The 15,164-nt window shown below is 45.4% G+C and overlaps 1 protein-coding gene across 7 annotated transcripts in view; it reads left to right on the top strand.

The window, feature by feature from the left end:
• PACSIN3 (protein kinase C and casein kinase substrate in neurons 3) overlaps positions 1-15,164 on the top strand; it is a 170,627-nt gene that overhangs the window by 29,124 nt on the left and 126,339 nt on the right. For 6 of the 7 annotated variants that reach the window (XM_073604350.1, XM_073604348.1, XM_073604349.1 and 3 more), the window contains exon 2: positions 10,022-10,144. The exons of the other annotated variant lie outside the window; for it this stretch is intronic. The gene's annotated coding sequence lies outside the window, so the exon portion shown is untranslated. The remainder of the gene's footprint in view (positions 1-10,021; positions 10,145-15,164) is intronic. 7 annotated transcript variants of the gene reach the window in all.

Raw genomic sequence — 15,164 nt, 5'->3', positions numbered from 1 at the left:
TAAATCTCATTGGAACGGCAAACAAAAGTTCCAGCATCATCACCTTGCCCAATGCAGATTCGAGATTCATCACTGAATATGACTTTCATCCAATCATCCACAGTCCACGATTGCCTTTCCTTAGCCCATTGTAACCTTGTTTTTTTGTGTTTAGGTGTTAGAGATGGCTTTCTTTTAGCTTTTCTGTATGTAAATCCCATTTCCTTTAGGCGGTTTCTTACAGTTTGGTCACAGATGTTGACTCCAGTTTCCTCCCATTTGTTCCTCATTTGTTTTGTTGTACATTTTTTGTTTTCAAGGCATATTGCTTTAAGTTTTCTGTCTTGACGCTTTGATGTCTTCCTTGGTCTACCAGTATGCTTGCCTTTAACCACCTTCCCATGTTGTTTGTATTTGGTCCATGTTTTAGACACAGCCGACTGTGAACAACCAACATCTTGTGCAACACTGCGTGATGATTTACCCTCTTTACCTACATACTAACAAGCAGATTTAATCTGATGCAGGTGTTAGTGTTTGTAATGAAAATTTACAGGGCGATTCCATAATTTCTTCCTCAGAGTTGAGTGATTCCATAATTTATCCCCTGTGCTTGTTCTATAAATCTAACGGTTACTGGCCACCACAATTATTTTTCTTGATTTCTTTTAGTGTTTCTTAAAGCGGGGGTTCACCCACACCGCCAAAAAAAAAAAAATATTAAAAGCCAGCAGCTACAAATACTGCAGCTGCTGACTTTTAATAAATGGCCACTTACCTGTCCCGGGGTCCAGCGATGTCGGCAGGGGACGCCGAGAACCCGCTCGGTTCTCGGCAGCTGCCGCCGCCATCCTAGGTGAGGGAATCAGGAAGTGAAGCGTTGCGGCTTCACTTCCCGGTTCCCTACTGCGCATGCGCGAGTCGAGCTGCGCGTCCCTAGTGGTCCCCGCTCTCTCCTGGGAGCTGTGTGTTCCCAGCAGACAGCGCGGTCGGGACGGGAAGAGGCATAGACTCCCATGGGAGTCTATGCCGGAAGTGGGTGCAAATACCTGTCTTAGACAGGTATCTGCACCTCCCTCCCCTCTGAAAGGTGCCAAATGTGACACCGGAGGGGGGGAGGGTTCCGAAAAGCGGAAGTTCCATTTTTGTGTGGAACTCCGTTTTAAAGCCAGAAAGTTGCCATTTGAAATGCCTTTAGTTTTTGGCCATGTCTGTGATCTGCTTTTTTTCTACAACAATAAACAACTGAAGGAACATCCTCAGGGACTGGTGATTCCATAATTTTTGCCAGGGGTTGTATAAAAAAACAAAAAAACACTCCAAAAACACTTGAGCCCTGGTTCACACCGATGCGGTGCATTTCCCGCACCACATAGCAATCCCACTGTGTTCATGCGATCAGCTGCAGACGCCAATTAAAAGTTAACGACACCGCAAAACGCAGGTTGCAAAACGGTTTCAGCACCAAAATTTCCATTCGGTGCACCTCTAGTTGCTTCAACTTGGCGATTCTGTTGCTGCCTAGCAGTCACCAATGAAGGATCTGCCCTCTGACATAAATCTAAAACAGAGTGAATGGTGTGACACCTAATCCAATTAAAATTACTAAGCAATATAGTGAATAATAATAACGTCAAAACATGCGTCTCATTTCAATTCAATAACAGTGTTGTAAAAATATATAAATATGCAGAGTAAAACAAAGAGATAATCATAGCGTGCTTAAACCATTAGAGAGAGCAAAAATAGACATCCAAATGCCCTACTGGGCAGTGCACCCAACCACCAGCACTGCAAATTATAAAAAAAAATAAATAAAAAATAAAAAAGTAAAAAGTCCCATCAAAAACTGTGTAGATGTCTTAAAGTGAAATGAAATTCCTCTAATTCAGCAACTTCAAAGCAATTCTGTGCTCCACCAATGTGCAATAAACAACTGAAGGAACATCCTCAGGGACTGGTGATTCCATAATTTTTGCCAAGGGTTGTATATGCATGTGATCGCGTCATTAGACAGCCTATAGGAAGCTTCCACGTCACACAGGTAGTTGTGTAGACACCCGAATAACAACCTCCGGGAAGTCAGCAAAGGAAATGTGATGCCTCAAAACCTGAGTGCCATGTGACCCTGGCTTTTGGGAAATAAAAGGGGGTTCTAATTTTATTTTCTTTAGCCAGTAATCGCTTAGAGGTGGTGGGAGGGAAATTTAACTTTATTCCAGAGAGGGGCTCAAATTCTATTTTTCAATGGTGTGTTTTACATGGGTAGTCTAAGATTTCATGTACACAGGGCTTTTAGCCGCAGTGCATGAGGCTCTGGTGTTTAGTGGTGGCTGGAGGGCACAGGCATACCGTCCGAGCTGGCAGAGAGCTGCGGTGGGTGGATGGGGCTGGGAGGTGGACCTAGTAATGTGTATGTTTAGGGCAGTATTCTTTTCTGGGTGCGGCATTCTTACATAGAAGTACTGCTGAGTGCGCCGTCCAGCCGCAGCAGCAGTCAGACTCCGAGTGTGAAAGGTTGCTGACAATGGGGCTGGACAAGTGCGTTTTTGTCCCCCAGACGCAGTTTCATACAGCAGGGCTAAATGCCTAGTGTGCATGAGGTCTAGTAAGAAGGCCTTACATTTTTATTTTTAAAACATTTTTTAAATAGTTTAAAAAGCACTCACAAAAGCTAAATTCCCATCTATGCATCGTTTTTGTAAATTGCCATTCAGCGCCAAAAAAGAGTAAAAAAAAAACGGCATTCAGGAGGAAGCAGGAGTGCTGCTTGGCTGCACTCTAAAAAGTGATCCATTATAAAAAGCATTGCTTTTCAGAGCATGGGCTAGTCTGAACCTAGCCTAACAAAGCTACTTTTATAGGAGTTTGCTTCCAGCGTAGACAAGCGATTGCCTCAAACAATTGTATTCATGCTTATAGGTAAACTCAGTCTGGGGTGTGGCAGATGACGGGTACTTCCATGCTGTTGGCATTGTGTGACCACTTTCTACAGGCGGCCTCCAGCTGCAGATTTTTTAAATGACCGATTTGGGCACTTAAAGTGACATCCAAGTTCATTCTAATGGGCAGCGCTGACATGTTTCTCTTACAGGTCAGCTGTCTAATACTGCAGATCTGCAGGGCTCTGTGTGCATGCCCTGTGTATAAAGGATGCCCTGTGTATAAAGGATGCCCTGTGTATAAAGGATGCCCTGTGTATAAAGGATGCCCTGTGTATAGCCTCTGTTGGTGCTCTCATTGGGACACTTGGACTTCTGTCTCAGCTGAAATGCCCAGGCTATAAAGATCTCTGAGCTGTAAGCAGATTAAAGTTGCAGCATGTTAACCCATTGAACATTGGCATGCAGAATATTTACTTGTGAAAGCTTTAGATGGCTCTTCTCCAGTTCTCTTCAGATCATTGAGGACCTGCTGAGAGCTGCTGGTGAGTGCAGGTGTGGTCCTCCATCCTGGGGGTGTTTCTTACCTGATTGTAACAAAACCCTATACACCGAGTTCATCCTTTTGCAGCTACACCTCCCAACATGGGCATAAGCTGTTCTGAGCTTAAAAAAAAAAAAAAAAAAAAAAAAAAAAAAAATTGCCACATAACCAATTTTAATCCTACGAAAGTCATTGTTGGTCCTTTGACCCTGTATGATGTAGAAGCTGGCTGGAAGAACCGTGGCACATGGCAGGAGAGCGGGTATGTGACAACCAGAAGTGTCGGATACCTCCCAGTGGCTGAGTTTTAACACCTGGAAAGGTAAGTATACCATACCAAGCTTTGTTTTGTTTGGTGCACTTACTGACAGGGTCACTTTAAAGTGTCACTAAACCCACATCATAAACGATCAGTAAATGGTGTATTACATGCCATGCATACTCGGTCACTATAAGATATTTGTTTTCTGTATTCTAGAAAAATCCTGGATGGTCCTGCTGTTTGCTATCTCCTGTCCATGACCCCAATTCCGCGGGGGGGGGGGGTTGCAGCTGTGGTGGCAACTCAGCACTCAGTGAGTGTCCTATGCTAAGCTTTTCCTCCCGATCACATCTGAGCAGCCCATGTGACTATAGAGTCACACATGTGGGCGTATTCACAATGGTAAATGGCAGCCCAACTCACTCCCTTCTCTATGCCCACTAACCAGCTAAACACAATAGGGGTGGGATATTACATATAGATTGATGGAGGCTTCACCTCCCTCTTATTCTAAGACACAGGCTGGAGGGAGTGACACGACACATGACTGGCAGAAATCCACCTACACCGTGGTGTTGCCAAAAAATAAAGATTTTATTTCATATATACAGTATATTTGTATGACCATTTAAATTGTTTGTAACCGTAAAAATAAAAGTGAGCTCCTGTTCCCTTATAGCAGGTTAAACAGCACAGTACTTATGCTGTCTAACCTGCCCCTCCCTAAGCTGTGAAAAACCTTGTTGATCCTGCCTGTTCCTGTGTCCCCCTCTGTGTACTGACCACGATAATCATGGCTGCTGAGCCCTTATTACCGTGGTCAGTTTATGTGTCACCGTCATCCCTTCACCCCTCTCTCTCTGCTGTCAGCTCCCGTGTCTGTGTGAGCCATCCCTCGCCCCTCCCCTCCCCCTTCCCCTACCTCCTCCTCCACCTTCTGCCACTATTGGTAGTTATAAAAAAAGTTTAATAATTGTCACTGGCAGCCTCTCTGTTTTATCCAGGGATAATACACTCTAAGTAAAGCCTCTAAATAGCTTATTTTTTTTTTCTTTTTTTACAGCTCTTTTTAGACCGGTCACGTGATTTCTGGCCGCTCTGCTACTCCGATCAAGGACTACAGCGGGAGGTGTCAAGCAGCCACATGACCTCCCCGGGTGACGTCAGAGGGAGATCTCGGCCCTCGCCCTGGATCGGAGTAGCAGAGCGGCCGTGAGTCTCGTGACCGCCCTGAAGATAGCTGGAAAAAAAGCTATTTAGAGGCTTCGCTTTATAAAAAAAAAAAAAAACATACACAATGCATTATCGATGGATAAAATAGAGGGGCTGCCAGTGAATCGTTTTGAAAGGTAACAAGCACTTTAACCACTTGCCTTCTGGGCACTTTTACCCCCTTCCTGCCCAGGCCAATTTTCACCTTTCAGCGCTGTCACACTTAGGACAATTGCGCGGTCATGCTACACTGTACCCATATAAAATGTATTTTTCCTAAATAAAGATTTTCTTAAATTCAGTCCTTTTTTTTTTTTTTTGTTTTTGTTTTGTTTTGTTACAAGATCAGGTAATTTTTCTCCTTCACTGATGGGTGAGGCGGCACTCATAATCAATGCCCTGATAATCAGTGTAGATGTCCCTTTCACACAAACCGGTTATTTGCTCTCCTCTCCTCATGCTGTCAGCGCAAGGAAAGGAATGCCGATAACCAGCTTGTGTTTACATCGTGATCAGCTGTGATTGGACCTAGCTGATCACATGGTAAACAGCCGCTGTAATTGCCCTTTACCCTGATTTGTGATCAGCTGTGTCCTAAGGACACACCGATCACAGAGCTCGCTCCCCACGCTCTGCAGCAGGTGTGATCATGGGAGGACATCATATGTTGCCCACCCATAACTGACCAGCCGCACTGCAGCCGTCATTCAGCTATAGCACGTTCAGCAAGTGGTTAAAACACTTTGATATTAATAATTTATTTTTACTCTGTATTACAAAGGCCCCCCCCCATTTTGAACATGTGATCAGTAGTAGAGGACTGGAAGCTCCTCCTGCTTCAGTTTCCCTGCAGACAGGCTGGGAAAGTACTGGGTCATGTGACAGATGACTATTCATTAGAACAAAGTACTTGGATTTTTTTTTATTATGCCATCATCACCATACAGAAATAGAACGGACAATGTAAATGTAATCGTGTGTGTGTGTTTAATATCCCTTTAAAGCTGAAGTATGGCCAAAAGATTTTTGCCCATTTTCACAGTATAAAATAAGTTTGGCTCTAATGAGGTGTGTACCATGAACCGTAGATGCCGCAGACTGTCTTGGTCTCCTGTCATTGCTGAGACTTGTAGTTACGGCTCAACACCTCCTCATTTTTATAGAAAGCCTTGTATTCTTTTTAATGAATGCAAGGTGTTCTGTGACTGGAGCAGGGGAGATCATGATGTTCATCATGATGACACGGCTCTTTACCCGTGTGATCGGCTGTGTCCAATCACAGCTGGTCACATGTAAATACGGAAGTGCCGTTTTATCGGCTCTTCTCGCCTCACGCTGACAGAGAAGAGCGCTGAACAACGGCATCTCCTCGCAGGGGAGACATATGCAGATCATCAGGGCAGCCATCAGATATTTTGGGGCCCCTTACACAGCTTTAGGCCTGGGCCCCCCTCCCCCCCAGCCTGACCACCAACATTACCCAGAGTCCAGCGTTTAAGACCCCTTTCATACTGGGGCGGTGCACTTGCAGGACATTAGAAAAAGTCCTGCAAGCAGCATCTTTCAGGCGATGCGGGAGCGTTGTATACACTGCTGCTCCACCGCCATCATTGAAATCAATTGGCCTCGCTGCCGATGCACCTGCAAAGCGCTTTGCAGGCACTTTTAACCCTTTCCTCAGCCGCTAGCGGGTGCTAAAAGCGCCCTGCTAGCGGCCGAAAAGCGCCGCTATAACAGTGGTAAAGCGCTGCTAAAATTAGCAGCGCTTTACTGCTAACGACCCCTGCCCCAGTGAAAGTAGCCGAAGACCCCTTTCACACTGGGGCGCTTTGCAGGCGCTATAACGCTTTTGCTCCTGCAAAGCGCCCTGAAATAGAGCTGCTGCTCTCTCTCCAATGTGACAGCCCCGAGGGCTTTCACACTGGAGCGGTGCGCTGGCAGGACACTGAAAAAAGTGGTCCGGTATCCCCGTGTTCGGCTGGCGGTCGGCTTCAAGATAAAAATGGTCTCTGCGGCAGATTTGCCGCGAGATCACTTTTATCGGTGGCAGGAGAGGGGGCCCCCCATCTCGTTGCGATCCGGTGCCCTCCGCCGCTTACCGGAGCCGTCGGCAGCGGCGGAGGCGATCACGTCTGTCCCCTGGGCTGACATGGAGATGAGTGAGGGGAAGGTGGCCCCCACCGTCTCAATGACACTGCAGGGTGGAAGCGACGTCAAAACGTCACTTCTGCCCATATGTCTTAAAGGCACATTTTTCTGTTGTCATTTTTTCAAATGACAATTTTTTTTTTTTTTTTTTAATTGCATTTAAGTCCAAATATGAGATCTGAGGACTTTTTGACCCCAGATCTCATTTTTAAGAGGTCCTGTCATGCTTTTTTTCTATTACAAGGGATGTTTACATTCCTTGTAATAGGAATAAAAGTGACCCAATTTTTTTTTTTTTTTTTTAAAGTGTAAAAATCAATAAAATATAAAGTAAAATAAGAAAAATATTTTTTCTTCAAAACGCCTCGTACCGATGAGCTTGTGCGCAGAAGCGAACGCATATATGAGTAGCGCCCGCATATGAAAACGGTGGTCAAACCACACATGTGAGGTATCGCCACGATTGGTAGAGCGAGAGCAATAATTCTAGACCTCCTCTGTAATGCAAAACATGCAACCTGTAGAATTTTTTAAACGTCGCCTATGGAGACTTTTGAGGGTAAAAGTTTGATGCCATTCCACGAGTGGGCGCAATTTTGAAACGTGACATGTTGGGTATCAATTTACTCGGCATAGCATTATCTTGCCCAATATAAAACATTGGGCTAACTTTACTGTTGTCTTATCTTTTCATTCAAAAAAGTGAATTTTTTCCAAAAAAAAGTGCGCTTGTAAGACCGCTGCACAGATACGGTGTGCAAAAAAGTATTGCAATGACCGCCATTTTATTCTTTAGGGTGTTAGAACCCCCAAACATTATATATTGTTTTTTTTCTAAGTAATTTTCTAGCAGAAAAAAAAACACAAAACTGTTTTAAACATGTAAACACCAAAATCTCAAAACAGGGCTGGTCCTTAAGTGGTTAAAATAGACGTGAACAATAAAAAAAGCTGAAAAATAATAATTAAATGCAGGAGAATAGGGAATTAAAGTGGATGTAAACCCAAATTTTTTTTTTTTTATATATCACACTGTAGAGTATAAGATTTGCTATCATTTGAGCCCATTCTTGCCACAAACAGTTAATCCAGCTCTGAGCAATCCTCTTTTATTGTTCAGTGAGATAAAACTTGACAAACAGAGAAAAACTTTGTCAAATCCTCCCCCTTGCTGTGAGTGACAGGTGATTTACATATCTCGTGCACTAGCCTAAGACACAGGCATGATTTTTTAATTCCCTCCCCCACTCCTTTCTTCAGCAGCTCTGCAAGGATTGGCTGTTCCACACCTCAGCATGATTTGGCATGCTGAAGTCATGTGGTTACTTTCCTGTCTTTTCACTGGATGTTAGAGATCATAGCAGAAGTTCAGTGTAAGAAATACACAGGAGAAAATGCATATTGACAAGGGGAGTGTAGAGGTGGGCGGGGAGTCTACTGACATCACGACTCCACCCACCGAGCTCCAGACAACAGACCCACCCACAGAATCTGCAGTTTTTCGGGTCTCATAACAGACAGAGGGGAGACATTAGACAGGTAAAGATACATGCAGGAGGCATGTATATCCTTATAGATACCCCCTATGGCAGTAGTTTAGAAAGCATGACATTGGGTTTACATCCACTTTAAGGCTGATTAGAGTAAATTAAGGGTTATACCGAGGAACATTTGTTCATCCCTTTGATCTGCAGATGAAGAAACAGAAATATACAAAAAGAAACCATGTTTCTTTTTATTTTAGTGTTTTCAGCAGCTGAGCAATGTTGTTAATATACATTTCTGGCTGCTTTTTGATTTTTTTTTTTTTTTTTTTTTTTTCACAGCTCCAATTACTGGACTTTTATAACACTTCAGCTGTCAACAGGGGAGACCCAGTGACAGCTCAAAGAGCCGAGCCTGAAAGTATCGGTGCATTTGCACGTGTTCCGATAGTTGTGCAAATTCTCAGTATCGGCACCAACACTAGTATCGGTGCAACCCTGGTTTTTTGGCCTATAGAAAGGTTCGGGTGGGATAGGGTAGGGGGACATATATGCCAAAGGGCCACCTTTTTAAATCTTTTTATTTCATCTGTAATAGCTGCAAAGAAATCCTGGACCTTGCTGTGGTTTTGGCAGCGATGCTTGGATCACAGGACTGTCTGAACACGATTACATATCCTTTGGCATGTAAAGCGGTTCTATGCACGGGTTTCATTTGTGTATTCAGCTTTTTTCTTGGAGTTCAGCTTTAACCTCAGAGATGCTTTTACTGAAGGAAACAACCCGAGATTTAATTTTTTTATATTTGTTTGACATACAGTATAAGCCTATATTGTATCCAACAGCATTTCCCTTCGTAGTCTTTTCCTCACTCTTGTGGACCTTTTTGAATTTGTTAGGCTAAGGCCGCGTACACGCGGGCGGACTTTTTGACCGGACTGGTCCGACAGACTTTCCAGCGGACTTTCGACGGATTTTTGACAGACTTCCGACGGACTTGCCTACACACGATCACACCAAAGTCCGACGGACCCGTACGTGATGACGTACACCAGACTAAAATAAGGAAGTTGATAGCCAGTAGCCAATAGCTGCCCTAGCGTCAGTTTTTGTCCGTCGGACTAGCATACAGACGAGCGGATTTCTGGGTCCGGCGGAGTTACGACGTCAAGATTTGAAGCTTGTTCCGAATCTAAAGTGCGTCAGATTTGCAACTGGAAAAGTCCGGTGAAGCCCACACACGATCGGATTGTCCGCCGGATTTGGTCCGTCGGACAAGTCCGATCGAAAAGTCCGACTGTGTGTACGCTGCATAAGAGAGGCGAGAATTACCGTTGAGTTAGAATCCTTACACAGGAAGGGCAGGAAGGAAAAAGTTTCGAGCCAGCATAGGTAAAGAATGAGACACACAAAACGAGGACAGATGAAAGCTAAAAAAAGAAAATGTAACTTTTCTTGATGGACAAGTAATAAGAATCTCTTCCTGATTACACAAATTCTTGCATTTCAGATAAACATCGCTTGGGTTTTCAGGCAAAGCTCTCTCGTAAAGGTTTTACATTCAGCGTTTCCCTGCACTGTTCCTCGGGCTCCACCAAGGACTTCGGCGTACGGCATTCCACCTATGTGATCGGTAAGGATGAGCAATTTCTTTAATTATGTAAAATGACAAGTGCCAGTCTGTGGTGGTTGCTGGTGGTGGTAGTGTGCCAGGCTGCACCTCTCGCTCATGGCTTCATGACTGTCAAAGGTTAATGCATGTATAATTTGGAATTTCAGATTAGATGGATCATTTTTAAAGTGGAATTAAAAGAAGCCTGGCCAAATTTCTTTGGGCCATACTTGTGGTTGTATTTGTATATTGATACTTCTCTAAAGCCTAGTACACACTATTTTTTTTTTTTTTCTGTTCAACCCACAGCTCAGATCAGAGCCACTGTACTAACATTCCGATGTTAGTACAGTAATTTCCCCTGCTAAGCTATTGTTTTCTAACAGGAGGATGGCCTCCCCACCAGAACACTCTGGGCAGCGCTCTCAAACATTGGCTAAGAGCGTTGATTGGGATTCGGTTGGCTACTGGTTTTCCAGCATGCTTGTCCGACAGAAGCCGACCCAGCTGCCATACACACATGGGCCGAATGTCGGCTGCTTTTTATTGATCCAGCCGATGTCACCCGACATTCAGTCCGTGTGTACTAGGCTTAAATGTTTCATTAAAACTGAATCCTTGGGATTGTGCCACACATATACTGAAAGGATTCGATTCTTATTTTGTCTAGGGGTGCATGAATAAGGTGCATTATTTCTCCTATCCCTTGGCCTGGCACGCTCTTCATATACAGTGCAGGGCAATTAACCCTCCATTGGACTTGGAGGTGACAAGTATGTGGCTGAGAGTGCCTTGGGGGAGGTGGTAGCACCAGACCAGTGGCATGGATGGAGGAATCCTGCCAGGGCCAGGAAGGAGACCAATATTATTTCTTATCCCTGTACCCCTAGACCAGGGATCTGCAAACTTTCTAAACAAAGGTTCAGTTTATTGTCCTTAAAACTTTAGGGGGGCCGGACTGTGGCCAGTGGGAATAGCAAATGTCCTGGTGTCAGTGGGAGTAAACTGTGCCCCATCTTTGGTAATGGGGACGAATAGTGCCCCATGGTTGGTGTCAGTGGGAGGAACGGTGCCCCGTTGGTGTCAGTGGGAGGAACGGTGCCCCGTTGGTGTCAGTGGGAGGAACGGTGCCCCGTTGGTGTCAGTGGGAGGAACGGTGCCCCGTTGGTGTCAGTGGGAGGAACGGTGCCCCGTTGGTGTCAGTGGGAGGAACGGTGCCCCGTTGGTGTCAGTGGGAGGAACGGTGCCCCGTTGGTGTCAGTGGGAGGAACGGTGCCCCGTCGGTGTCAGTGGGAGGAACGGTGCCCCGTCGGTGTCAGTGGGAGGAACGGTGCCCCGTCGGTGTCAGTGGGAGGAACGGTGCCCCGTCGGTGTCAGTGGGAGGAACGGTGCCCCGTCGGTGTCAGTGGGAGGAACGGTGCCCCGTCGGTGTCAGTGGGAGGAACGGTGCCCCGTCGGTGTCAGTGGGAGGAACGGTGCCCCGTCGGTGTCAGTGGGAGGAACGGTGCCCCGTCGGTGTCAGTGGGAGGAACGGTGCCCCGTCGGTGTCAGTGGGAGGAACGGTGCCCCGTCGGTGTCAGTGGGAGGAACGGTGCCCCGTCGGTGTCAGTGGGAGGAACGGTGCCCCGTCGGTGTCAGTGGGAGGAACGGTGCCCCGTCGGTGTCAGTGGGAGGAACGGTGCCCCGTCGGTGTCAGTGGGAGGAACGGTGCCCCGTCGGTGTCAGTGGGAGGAACGGCGCCCCGTCGGCGTCAGTGGGAGGAACGGTGCCCCGTCGGCGTCAGTGGGAGGAACGGCGCCCCCTTCGTCGGCGTCAGTGGGAGGAACGGCGCCCCCTTCGTCGGCGTCAGTGGGAGGAACGGAGCCACAGTTTGGAGACCACTGCCTTAGACTAACTGAGCACTGCAGGGGTATATTTGTCTGATTTCTTGAGTTCAACTTTAAACTTTGTCATATTTGAAAGTGCCCCTAAAATTCTGACCATGGAAAGCTGGTGCACTGTAGCTCTGAGCAAGGCACATGCGTTGCATTGGTGCATTATGCTTCCATTCTAATTTGTAGTGTAGGGCTCTTGAAGGTTTATTATTGCCATATGTTGCTTTAAGCAAAAGCATTTATTATGTTTAGCTGTTTTAACTTGCTCCTCATTTTAAAACTGCCTATTTTATGAGATTGGTGTATTGTTCCTTAATGAGTAACCCTTTAAACTTTCCATAATACAAATGTGGCTCTTGTTGCCGGAGTAGTACAGCAGTTCCAGCTTTGGATATGCAGCCTAAAGATAATAAATTTTGGTACCTAGAGGCGTATCGCACACTGACAGCCTTGCCAGCAATCTATAATTACCAGTACGCCTGTCAGATCCTCATTCCTGAACGCGGTGTATAGGTATGTGTTCCATTGTAAAATGACAGGTAGTTGCTATAGCGACAATCTGGTATAGATCCAAGAAAGGAGCGTATGTACAGTCACGCTTTCAGTTTCATCACCGCAGCTGTGCCACACCTATTCCTCGGACTAACGCGGACTGGGCTTGTTCTTGGTAAAATAAGACCATTTTTCACTTATCAGACTCTATTGTCAGAGTTCATATCCTTCCCATGACTCTAATGCCCCGTACACACGATCGGACCTTCTGACAAAACCGAAGGATGTTGGCTCAAGCTTGTCTTGCATACACACGGTCATACACATGTTGTCGGAAATTCCGAACGTCAAGAACGCGGTGACGTACAAGACGTACAATGAGCCGAGAAAAAGGAAGTTCAATAGCCAGTGTGGCTCTTCTGCTTGATTTCGAGCATGCGTGGACTTTTGTGCGTCGGACTTATGTACACACGCTCGGAATTTCCGACAACAAAGTTGGTTGTCAGAAAATTTGAGAACCTGCTCTCAAACATTTGTTGGCGGAAATTCCGACAGCAAATGTCCGATGGAGCCTACACACGGTCAGAATTTCCGACAACAAGCTCACATCGAACATTCCCCGTCGGAAATTCCAACCGCGTGTACGGGGCATAAGTGTTTAACTTTATAGATCGTAAGGTGTGACGCGGCCAGAAACCGGCAGCTCTCAGATTGTCATTGTTTTACTCTTCAGCTCTCTCTGTTTGACAGGTCAAATCGCATGACAAGTTGCAGCCCATTGCCGGCAATCGCTGTGTTCATAACGGTGCAACGCCGACTTTGCAGTGCCGCACCAATTTGAAAAAGTAATTTCTGCTCTACTTTTTGGGGATTTCGGGCATGACTTGCATAGATATCTGTGCACGAAGTCTCACAGATGTCTTCCAAGTCGCACCTGAAGTCACACTGACATGCAGCTTTGAAATCGTGCGATTTCAGATGGAGTCGCATGATTTCAAAGCTGCAGTCAATGTGAATGGGGGTTAAATCTTACAGTTTCTCGTATTTATGAAACGGCACATCACGCTACACAATATGGTACATTTTCAGTGTTGGCACCAGGCCCTGCTCTGTTGGAGTCCACCCACAAATCAGTCAATGTAAATCCAATTGCTAGAAGCCTATATAATCCTAAGATATTTATGCCATTTCTAAAGTCCTTTTCGTCTTTCAATAATGTAGCTTCCAGAAAAATAGCACCTGGTTACCCTGCTATAAAGGTCCTTGTTCAGACACTTGTTGGTATGGGGTGACAACAGTCTGTCTCTCTATTCCAATTGTATGCCTGTATTGTCACCCTCTCACACAGAGGGGTTCAGATGGAAACTACAATACACATTTTGTCAACATGGTTTAATGTTATTACCGTCAGGAAAAATATAATTAATAATAAGTGTTACAAATTCCGCAACAGGAAAATCAGTCTGTATATGCAGTAAAGCATGCTTGTTATACTCACTGTAGAACTTTAGGAGGTTAATCCTCTTCATTGTGTGAAAAGGCTGTTTGATGCTGTATGCACAGATCCTCTCCTTCCTGCATTGTTCCAATAACATCTCCGGATAAGTCAGTGGAGTCCGTCAGCACATGCTCAGTTCTGTGTGTATTGCAAGAGGTTTTTTTTGGAGGGTGCATGTGATCAGCAAAGGGCCAATCAGCACTTCCCAGACAGAGGGTCAGGGGTCCGGCATCCTCATAGGACAGTCGGAGGAGAATGAAAATTCCTCCTACAAGCTTTAACCAGACACTGATAGAAGTCACAAGACTGCTTTATACTGCAGATGAGAAAAGGTATTTAGCAGTTTATATTTACTAAAATAATTGCATTTCCATGTTCTGTGTACTGTGGGAGACCAGATATAGTGAATGCAGGCTCCTGGGCTTAGGAACACTTTATCCATGTCCAGCCAGTCTTGTGTTTTTTTGGATATACTGCTCCCAAGATCGTATAGCCAGGGTCCTGACCCCCCCACTACATTCAGTTATTATCTCTGATCAAGAACCCTCCCCAGCCTATTGACTGGCCAATGGGAGGTCACCCCTTTACTCCTGCACTCTAGCCCTCACACTTTTACCGTGGAGGAACCCTTGAAATATTCTACGTGTCCAACGGAACCCCTACTAAAAGTTTATTGCCACAGCTCTTGGTATAGTAGGTTGATATACCTACAGCTCAGGATATTGGAGTAATTGGTAAGATTTAGATATAACAATTAAGGCATAAGTGATTTGACACTCAGATTGTATCATTTTTTTGAATAAAGGCAAATTCACAAAACCGTGAACAGTCACCAAGACCAGTGGCTTGAGAATGACAACATGTATACCAGAAACGAATGGGCCTCTTACATGGTGTATCCAGCAACAAAAAAGAGAGACAAAAAGTAACCATGTAAGGGTGCCTCAAATACTATTCTGGTCTATTAGGATAATGGCGAACCATGCGACTCTCAATGGTTACAGTACGGTATATCTAAAGGTAAACTTTTTTTTTTTTTTTGTTTTAGATACGGTGGAGTAGGGTTAGAACCCCTCAGGTTTTTTATTGCTATTTGTTCCCCTATTAGGCTTGGTTCACACGTGTGCGATGTGGGAACCCGACGAGCACCCAACTTGGACGGCAGTTCACACTGCCA

The sequence above is a fragment of the Aquarana catesbeiana genome, linkage group LG11 (assembly GCF_042186555.1).
Source record: "Aquarana catesbeiana isolate 2022-GZ linkage group LG11, ASM4218655v1, whole genome shotgun sequence".
Classification (NCBI taxonomy): domain Eukaryota; kingdom Metazoa; phylum Chordata; class Amphibia; order Anura; family Ranidae; genus Aquarana; species Aquarana catesbeiana.
Note: the sequence above shows the minus strand (reverse complement) of the source record. Positions and strands in the feature narration are given on the sequence as shown.